Source organism: Labrus bergylta, chromosome 1 (assembly GCF_963930695.1).
Source record: "Labrus bergylta chromosome 1, fLabBer1.1, whole genome shotgun sequence".
Lineage (NCBI taxonomy): Eukaryota > Metazoa > Chordata > Actinopteri > Labriformes > Labridae > Labrus > Labrus bergylta.
The window spans coordinates 35,516,445-35,526,444 of NC_089195.1; the positions used below are offsets into that span (position 1 = coordinate 35,516,445).

General features: G+C 39.2%; 2 long non-coding RNA genes across 2 annotated transcripts; both read right to left on the bottom strand.

The window, feature by feature from the left end:
• Nucleotides 1-62: 62 nt before the first annotated feature.
• LOC136179962 (uncharacterized) lies at nucleotides 63-2,873 on the bottom strand. Its single transcript, XR_010666875.1, has 3 exons — nucleotides 2,829-2,873; nucleotides 2,657-2,738; nucleotides 63-385 (listed from the first exon to the last, which is right to left on the bottom strand). It is a non-coding gene; the product is annotated as an uncharacterized lncRNA (long non-coding RNA).
• Nucleotides 2,874-5,244: 2,371 nt separating this feature from the next.
• Nucleotides 5,245-8,814, bottom strand: LOC110006279 (uncharacterized). The gene is made up of 5 exons (XR_010667108.1): nucleotides 8,149-8,814; nucleotides 6,961-7,045; nucleotides 6,799-6,859; nucleotides 6,131-6,333; nucleotides 5,245-5,993 (listed from the first exon to the last, which is right to left on the bottom strand). It is a non-coding gene; the product is annotated as an uncharacterized lncRNA (long non-coding RNA).
• Between the last annotated feature and the right edge of the window lie 1,186 nt (nucleotides 8,815-10,000).

The following is a 10,000-nucleotide window of genomic DNA, read 5'->3' on the forward strand; positions in this document are numbered from 1 at the left end:
AAACAGTGAGCTCAGAAATATTGAGGTGAAAGATTACCTGTGACTGACAGAGTGACCCCAGGTCGACCATGATAACTGCTTTTTTTTGTTATGAATCCAAACCAGTACTTAGTCGAGTCTGTCTCTCTCAGGTTTGTGATTCTCAGAGTGCATTTGTTCTCATCACAGATATTCTTCACACGACCTGAATACTCTGAAACTGTTTCTACATCTTTGTAATAAAAACCATCTTTTCTCAACCAGAATGTTTTCTGAAGTGAGTTAACTTGTCTATTTATCCTCTCTGGGTATGTGAAGGTGCAGTTCATCTCCACAGTTGATCCTTTATAAGCACAGATCTGAAGAGAAGAGTAAGTCACTCTCCAGCTGTCCTGACCCTGAACCACTGTAACACAGAGCACATCAGGAAACAACCATCAACATCCATAACTTTAAAAACAAAAAGGAAAAGTCTCTACATATAAAAAAAAATGTTTGTATCCAAACAGGAAGTAAAGCACCCTTAACATAAAACAGTATAATATCTACAATAAAAACATAACATATTTAAAATGTAAAATAATGGAACTTCAAACATGTGATTAAAGATATGATTAATCATAAATGTGTAATTGTTTGAAAGCCCTAGTGCAGGGGTCTCCAACAGGTAGCTCGGAGCAGGCAGGTTTAAAGTAGCTCACCTATAGGTTGACCGACTGTTAAAAGAATAAAGATAAAAATAAATCAGTGAATGTACCTCTTCCCACTATTCATATATTTGGCCCATTAAAACAAGTGTAAAGAAATAATGTTTTCTTGGACATTGATGTGAATTCTCAGCAACATAGCTTACAATAAGAAGTGTAAAATATTCATGTTTTTTTCTTGGACCTTGATGTGAATTTAAGATTCTTGATAAGCATTGGCTTTTTGCAATTTCACACGTGTACAAACAGTAGCTTCATTCAGCTGATGTTAATGAATGCAAGAGATTTGATGCAAGTTAAGCTTGGCCACTTTCATTTTTTCAAAGAAGCTCTCAGATGAAGAAAGGTTGGAGACCCCTGCTCTAGTGTAAAAATAGACTGTATGTTAAAATTGACAGTGCAACGGCTGCAGTCAAAGGAGAAAGATTTAGAGCGCCCCCTGCTGACTGGCTGCAGTATAGGTCAAACTCCAACCTCCTCCATGATAACAGAAAGGCCATGGGGGTCAACAATGAAATCTAAATGCATGCATCTGTTCTTCTGTTGACTGAACACACCTGAGGGATTTGTATGTTTCTCTGTACGTTAAATGTTTTCGTTAGAGGAAGTAGCGTGACGTCTTCCAGTGGATCCCTACTACGCAGACTCTGGTTGCAAATATGCAATATGTAAGCGCCCATCATGGGGATCATTTGGCTTCATCTTGTTCAACAGAAGGAGCCTGAGGGATGTTGTCCATTTGTATATACAGTTAAAGGAAGAGTAGAAGATGTTCACTTGTTTCTACAGTTAATCTGCAAGTCGTTGAGACCAGACATCATCCAGTCTGAAGGTGTAGAGAACGTTAAATGTGTTATTTAGACCTGTGAACTTTACGGTTGTAAGAGGACGCATTGATTATCAGAGAGAAGAACGTCACTTTAGAGATGTTATATTTAGAGGGTAATCCCTCTCCTTCACCATTGTAGGATGAAAAGACAGTTTTATGTATTTTTGATGTGGCTGGGTCAATAATGCTCGTTTAGGAAGTGAAGGGCAAGAAATTCTTCATCATCCAAACATCGGTGAGTGCTAACAAGCTAACATAAGTTAAGGTTAGCTGACGATAGTATCTGGGTCTCTGTCAGTCAGTGTTCTGGGGCAGTAATGTTCGTTAAAGGCAGGAATATTTAGATCAAGTTAACACAATCTTTAATGTCATGATGAGGAGAAGTCTGTTCTTTTGTTCCCTCACAGGGACAGCAGAGTGTCTAACAGCATTAATCCACAATCTCCTCCTCTCTGGGTTTTCTTTCAAACATTCTGTAGAAGAACAACCCGGGCTCGTCTCCTCGTCGGTTAGTGCATCACATTCAACAACAACTGTCTCTCATTTGAAACATGGAAAAATTAAACTGATAAAAAAACACTGAGACCAATAACTTCTCAGTAGCGTTCAGCTACAGAGTCTTTATCGCCCGCCAGGTGGGCGGTTCCATAAGCGTGTGATGTCATGTGAAAACTATGAATTGATTATTAAAGACTTTTTGCCATACTTGGATGGTCTGTGGTAAGTTTGCTGTTGAAGTAAGTGTGAAGACTTTAAAAAAAGCAGAACTATGAGGTGTGAGAAACAGAGCAGACACTCATACTTAAAAATACGATCTTAAAAGCTGTCAACGCATCATGGAAACAAGTTTCCATCCAAAAAATGTTAAAAAGGATAAAAAATACATGTCGATAAAAACTGTATGAAAGATTCTGCAAACAAACTGCTGAAGAAATAATATGAAAAAGGCGATCCAACTAAAGATCTTCCTGTTAGACATTAAAACAGATATACAATGATATACATTAAAACTGTGTTTATAGTGTTTCTGAGAACATTTCCTGTAACATCAAGCACACTTTTCAGTCTGCATTAATCAGTCCCACATCTCCTCAGATTTCCCTCTTTAGATTAAATGAATGTAACTATAGATATGAAGTACCTGACACAGAGAGGAGGAGGACGATAAATCCACTCACTGCTGCAGTTAAAGTCATCGCTGCTCCTCTCATCTCTCTGTGTGACTTTAGGGACAATAAAACATGTTAGCAGATTAATAAGAACACAGCAGGACTCAAACAGTACCAGACATGTTGATAAATTATTCTACTTACAGTGAAGAAGGATATCGTCTGAGAGAAGACTGTCCTCCTCTGCAGTGAGTGAGCAGAAGACAGATATCAGGCTGTTTTTAACACCTACATTTCCTTCCTCTTTAGATGATTAACATATATGATCAGTCAAACAGGAAGAACTCACGTCACAAAGAAGTCCAGTTGGTACCAAACTTGTTTTAGGGCAAACTTATTTTTTTACAGGACATAAAAACTGAACAAGAGGTTATCTTCAAAATGTGAGACCCTTGGGTGCAGGAGCATCAACACTGGGGTAGCCCGACTGGTGCACTGACTGACGCAGGGGTGGCCTTCAAAAACACACACAAATAAATAATAATAAATGATTTACTTTTAAAAATAACCTATTAAAATTCACCTGTTATATCTCAGTTATAAAACAAAATAATGGAAACATAAATACATTTTTAGCTTCATTCTTTATTGACACAAAAATAAGATGTATGCTAAAAGTCCAAATTTAAAGTACTTACCATTTGCACACAGTCAAACTTGCAAGATTACATGAATTAGCAATGTGTTGGTCCTGTACATGCTAGTTACTTCATTGCAAGTATGACAGTGTGCATTACCGTCCTATGCACCGGTCTTGTGAAATAGATATGCAAAGTATTTATTATTATTATTTTAACTATTTATCAAACAATTAAAAATGATTAATTGATTCAGGAGCCTTAAAAAAGAGAAGAGTCAGTTTTATCATTAGTCTCAGCTCTGACAGGGTGAATAGCCAATCAGAGTTCGGGATAATTTTTTTTTGGAGGGGGGGAGGGGGGTACTCATGAGCTGGTCAAGTGGATTAATCATAGAAAGATAAAATAGATTTCATAGGAATATTTTGCAGCAGAACAGACTTCAAAAAGAAGCATGCTGAGAACAAAGTTTTTTTATTGTATTTATATATATATTTTTGAATCCCACTAATCTTTGTACAGTCCTGTACAGTTCATCTGTGCACTGAGGCAGGATGTTTAATAGTCTGCAGCTGAGTTGAACCAAGGGCTAGAGTTCAGGGAGCAGAAAAGTTCAGGTGGGCGGCAGGGCAGAGGGAGAGCAGGAACCTGAAGGGCATGAGCGCAAATAGTTCAGGAGGGAGGACGGGAGGCCGACCAAACGGTGAGAGCAGTTTGGGAAGGCGGCGGCGAGGAGATTTCTGTCTTGCCGTCAACGTAAAAACATGGGCAGGTATAGGCCAGACCACTGACAGGCCCAAAAGAGTGGGCAGGGCCTACAACAGGGATGCAGTTGTTGGTAGGGCCTCCCACTGGGACACAGCAATGGACAGACATGCCAATGGGGAACCAGGCCTCAACAGGAACGTTAAGAGGGCTGGAGCTGAAGATGCTCTGGCAGGACAGGAGCACAGGCTGAGGTTCTGGGACACAGGTTGGCTGAGGTTCTGGGGCACAGGTTGGCTGAGGTTCTGGGACACAGGTTGGCTGAGGTTCTGGGGCACAGGTTGGCTGAGGTTCTGGGGCACAGGTTGGCTGAGGTTCTGGGGCACTGGGTGGTCTCAGGCTCTTGAGAGCATGGAGGCTGGGTCATGCGGAAGCACGGGGGCAGAGTTACTGGGAAGCACAGGTACTGGGTCACTGGGAACCCTGTTAGCTGAGGCTCTTGGAAGTGGGAAGGATGAGGCTCGCACACCAGTTGCTGAGTCTGAGGCTTTGAATGGCAAACCAGCTGCTGGGACTGTGGAGACTCAGGGAAGCTGGGTAACGAAGACTCGGGGGCGTTGCTCGATGGATTATACATATTATATCATAAATGAAATGATAAATTAAAATGTTTATTTATCCTGTTTAGGGAGCACTGAATGATGAAGCCTGAATGTGAGAATAAAAGCCTCTCCACTAGAGGGCAGTGAAACATCAGAGAGTCAGAGTCAGGACATTTACATTTTGTCATTCATCTCTGATTGTTTGGAAAAATGAAATTTACATTTGATCCCTTTTTACATTGTTTGCAGAAGTATTTCATTGAAATTTGGTTCAGGAAGTGTAAACATTTTACATTACTCATTTACATCTGTGACACATTACAAGAGAACCATTTAAGTAAAACTTGTAAGTGAATAAAAGCAAGGATATAAGCAACAGGTGAACTAACTACAGACATTTAGATGAATGCCAAACGTGTGGTGACAGTACAACCTTTGTGCTCGGTGTGTTTCTGCTCTCTTACCGACACCACACACAGGCTACAGGTGCATTTAAATCTGACCACCTGGAATGGGCATGGTAGCTGTAGCAAACCCAGCTACAGCAATTGATGAATCCTTTATCTGTTGGTTTATGTTACTTTACTTTTTTGCTTCATGCTGTGCAATAACTCACAAACAAACAAAACAGAGAGACAAACTTTATAAACATGCAAATAACCATTAAACCCAAAACAGAGAAAAGGACCATAAATATTTATAATATTAACACATAACAAGAGATAAGGTATAAAAATAGATAGTCAGGTTAATTTAGAACATTTTTACCAAGTCAAACAACAAAGTTAAAGAACCATATTAATAACATTTACTAACTACACCAAAGAATATATATAAATCACGTATTGATAACTATAGGCCTTAAATACACGTAAAATGAGCAATTAAATTTAGCAAAAAAATCAACATAATAACTACATTTAACAGGACTCAATTAACCAAGGTCTAAGGGCGAGCGAATGAGATAGCATGGCTAAGCTAAAGGCTAGCACGCTTAAATAAATCACTGAAAACATCATCAAAGCTTCCCCCACAAAACAATAAGAAACAGATGAATACAAAATAAGAATCTTCACAACAACAATTAACAATAAAGGTAAATACTTTTTAACTAGTAATACTTGTTTGATTTCTTTAAACCTGAGTCTTGTTAATGTAAAACTCATATTATTAATCCTGTAAAATAATTCATAATCACTTTACAGGTGGACCACAGTAAGTCATTCACAAAGCTTAATACTAACATCATTTATCTGTTTGAAGTCATTTATTAAATGCAGGTCTAGCTGCGTTCTTGAAGGAGTCTGTCCCGAGGATTCATTCTCAAAGTGGTTTCCTGTAAGGATTTCATTGGATGAGAGTAAACTAGAGGTTTCTTTGTCCATGTTTGTTGACTGTACTGTACAATGCAGCTGGATCTGGTGCTGAGAAGAAGAAAGACATGAGATTATATGATAACAGGCCAACAGTGATCACGGTAAATGATGAAAACACAATAAACAGAATGATGAAAACAATAGTTTTGTGGTTAAAGATCATGTTATGTGAGGAGTTGTTTTACCTCTGGGCTGCACCACCGCTGTTAAAGTTAACCACAGAGTACTCAACCATCTCCTCTTGTTCTCCTTCTTCTTCTTCCTTCTTCTTTTTCTTGTGTCTTTGGGGTTTAACTGGTTGGATGTTGGAATAGAGAGGATCAGCCTGGTTCCTGGAAAAGTCGACAGTGGCATATTGAAGCTCATCCTGCTCCTCTGCTGGTTGTATCTGTGAACACCGGACAACAAAGAGTATTCAATTATTTACAGACAGACTTTTGAAAGACAGGATTCAAGGCTGGAGTTATTTACAGAGACAGAAGTTGTAATTTTACTGAAAGCAAAAGAGGGAACTTGAGACTTGAATCAGAAACCAATCCTGTTTTTGGTGTTTCATTAAAAGCAGTTCATAATGTTATGGTTTGCCTTGTTGAATGCTGATGATCCTTGGGTGTCTTTATCATGGCCAGGAAAGCAACGCAACCCAAAAGGTCTCACTTTCCTTTTTTGGGGAGCTCTCAGAAAATCATCAGTTTTTTGGAAAAACCCAACATGTGAAGCACCAGGATGGAGAGAGCAAAAGCTGAAGCACTTACAGCAAACAAATAGGACAAACATTGCTGTAGGCAAACAAATCAAACACTATGTCAAGAGTTCAACCGTCCCTGATTCATAAATTCAGAGACTTCCTCACCTGTTCACTGTTCTCTGGTCTGTCTCCGGGCTCAGACGGTTGCTTGCAGGCCCTCTTCTTTCTGGTGAGGTGCATTCAAATAGAAAAGTAAACCATATTGCTGTTTGTGAGGGTACAATGCATTAATCATGAACAAGTATTTGCTGAAAAAGAACTGCTCACATGATCCATATGACGACAAAGATGAGTATGATAATGAGGAAAATAGCAGGAACTGTCACAGCAGTCGTCAGTTTCCATCCTCCTGCTGAAACAGACAGAGACAGAAAGTTAACCTTACAAGTAAAAACACGTCATGAACACATTCTTACAACTTATTGTAATTTCTTTTGGTGAAATTGAAAAAGAAATAAGACCCAAACGAAGGACAAACACCCTGTTACTGTTAAAAACAGACTACGATACTCACTTTTGACATTTATCAAAAACATTATTGTGACAAAGACTTAAAAATGTAACGTTTAGTTCAGCATCTCAAAACTACTCAACCAGGCATGCAACAGGAGGGAACTTCATTTTACCTAAAGCAAGAACCAACTCAATTAAACAAACAGAACTAAGAAAACAAGAAAACTAAATTCAAATGTTTATTAAAGCAGTATCTTTTGACCGAGTAAATTCATCTATTGCCATCCAACAAGCTATACATTTTATTTGATTTATGTTCCTCCTGTAACTCTTTGATTGTTCTATTTGCTTATTGTTTATGTGTGTGTATGTTTAGACAGATGCATTTTGCAGGTACATGTATATATATTCTTTAACTCATCAGTAGATTGTGTACAGAGGAACTGAACGGGTTCAAATGTCACTGCCATGGATTGAACAATCGTATGATCATAATTTCCTAGAAGCTGTCCTCACCCTGTCATTGTGTTCATGTTTTGTCTTGCTGTTAGTCCTGTAATGTTATGTGTTAGGATGAAAGCTGTGTATTGAATGTTGTTTATGTTAATGAGTGTTATGTTGGTTTTAAGTTGTAAGATGACACAGTCACACTGTAATGGGTGTTGTGGACCTCAGGAAGAAAAGCTGCAGCGTTGCTGTAATCCAGGTCCGCCTTCCCCTCGTGCCTCAGTGTTGCAGAGGTACTGTCAGCCTAACCTTAACCTGATATCCTAAGAAACTAAACTGAACTAAACTGAACCCCTCTCGGAGTCTCTGGAAGGCATCCTGGGAAGAATTCAATCGAGGAAGTCTTTAGTTATACCAAGAGACTGACTAATGGAGAACCTTTACGGAGGTCTATTGGGTGGCCTTCCCGACTGAATCAGAGTGTTGTTATTCCTTTAGACCGCTGTTCCTGTCATAGAGTCATATGACCTGTGAAACAGTGTGGGTGAAGCTTACCTTCCAAAACAGTCAGATGTACAGTGGAGTTATGACGTCCTCTGGTATTTTGGGCGATACAAATATAATGCCCACTGTGTTCAGGACTTGTGTTGTTTATGTTAAAGATCTGTCCTGAAGCTGTTGGTGAGTCTTCATCCTCCTTGTACCAAGTGTAATTAGCTGCTGGGTTAGCATCACTGCTACAGGTCACAGTCACTGAACTGCCCTCCACTATCTCAGCAGAGGGACTCACTGACACAGAGGGAAGCTTTGGAGGATCTGATGATACATAAAAAAAAAAGAAAAAAAACAGATTAATATAAAAAATGAGAACAAAAAATGTCAGAATTATAGTAATACTGTAGTGAGTGTAAAAACGCTCCCAGATAAATCATCTTTTTGTTGCTTTTAATAGTTGTTGATTCACTCACATTTCACATCAATAGAGATCCCTTTATAGGTCGGCTTTCCCAGATCGTTCTCAGCTTTACATAAATACTCTCCAGAGTCAGAGGACTTGATGGAGCTGAAGACGAGCTGAGCTTCTCTACTGAGAGGTTGATTGTTATTCTCCTTGTACCAGGTGTATTCAGGTGCTGGGTTAGCATCACTGCTACAGGTCAGAGTCACTGAACTGCCCTCCACTATCTCAGCAGAGGGACTCACTGACACAGAGGGAAGCTTTGGAGCATCTGGAGAAGATGTGTTAGCAGTGATTATTCTATGTTGAGGTATGCTACCACCATAGCACAGAGTAATTAAATCATAAAGTGTGAATAACTTTGTGTAGCAACATTTTAGCTGTTGATGGTCTGAAACATATTTCACAAAACTCAAATTTTACCTCAGCTACAGATTGTAGCTTAGTGTGAATGAAATTCAAGAGACGGGAGAGATAAAAACTGTTTGTCATTTTTCAAAGCAGGAAAGCTTTCAGTTTTGTGATTTAGTCAAGTTTACTCACACACTGAAGGAGAGGGGAATCTATCATGTCCGTTTAAGGCACAGGAGATTTCATCCTCAAGATAAAACCAGCCTTTATAGGTAGAAGTCACAGCTCCGGTTATTTTCTGTTTGTTCCTGAACCAGACGTATGAGAGACGACCGACTTCACTGCAGCTGCTGTGACACGTCATCTCCACCTCAATGGAATGCTGATCGGCTCTTATCCTTTTAACCTGAACCTGTAACGCTGGATATGGAGGAAAAAAAAGTGAATTGTCTCTGTTCTAAAAAGAGAGAGATTAGATTTAGATGCACATCATTTCAACTTCCACAATATCTAGAAGTCAAAGCAAGAAAACTAAGAGTCTGTGACCACACAGCCTTTATTCTGACAAAAGCTCCAACAGAGAACTTGGATTAAAATGCCTTTTTTTGGTCTGACTCAGTCAGCGCACACAAATTAGGCGTCTTTTCTATTATGATCATTTCTGTCTGACATACTTTACAGCTTGGTGTAAAACCGAGCCTAAACAAGCTTCCCCTCTTCAGATTGTCTTTAGGTAACGTTTGTTAAGAATTGGGGCTCTTCAAATAAAAATTGGTTTCCAAAGAAAAGAAAAGGACAAAAGCTTCTACCTGAAGAGTTCAAAGATTTGAAACTAAAAAACTCAGAGAAGCTGCTAAAAAGTTGGATTGCTCTAAATCGTTGGTTCTCAACTGGTCTCACCTCAGGACCGACTATCAACTATGAGGAAGTGTAAACCAAATGATCTGATAATTGTCAACCAATGAGATGTATTTAAATGTTGTGCAGTTTGGACCTCAGATGATACAAAACAGGTTTAAAGCACTCATAGACTTTTTGGCACACTTTATGTTTCCAAACACAAATTCACAACCCACTGAAAACGGCTCTGCGACCCAC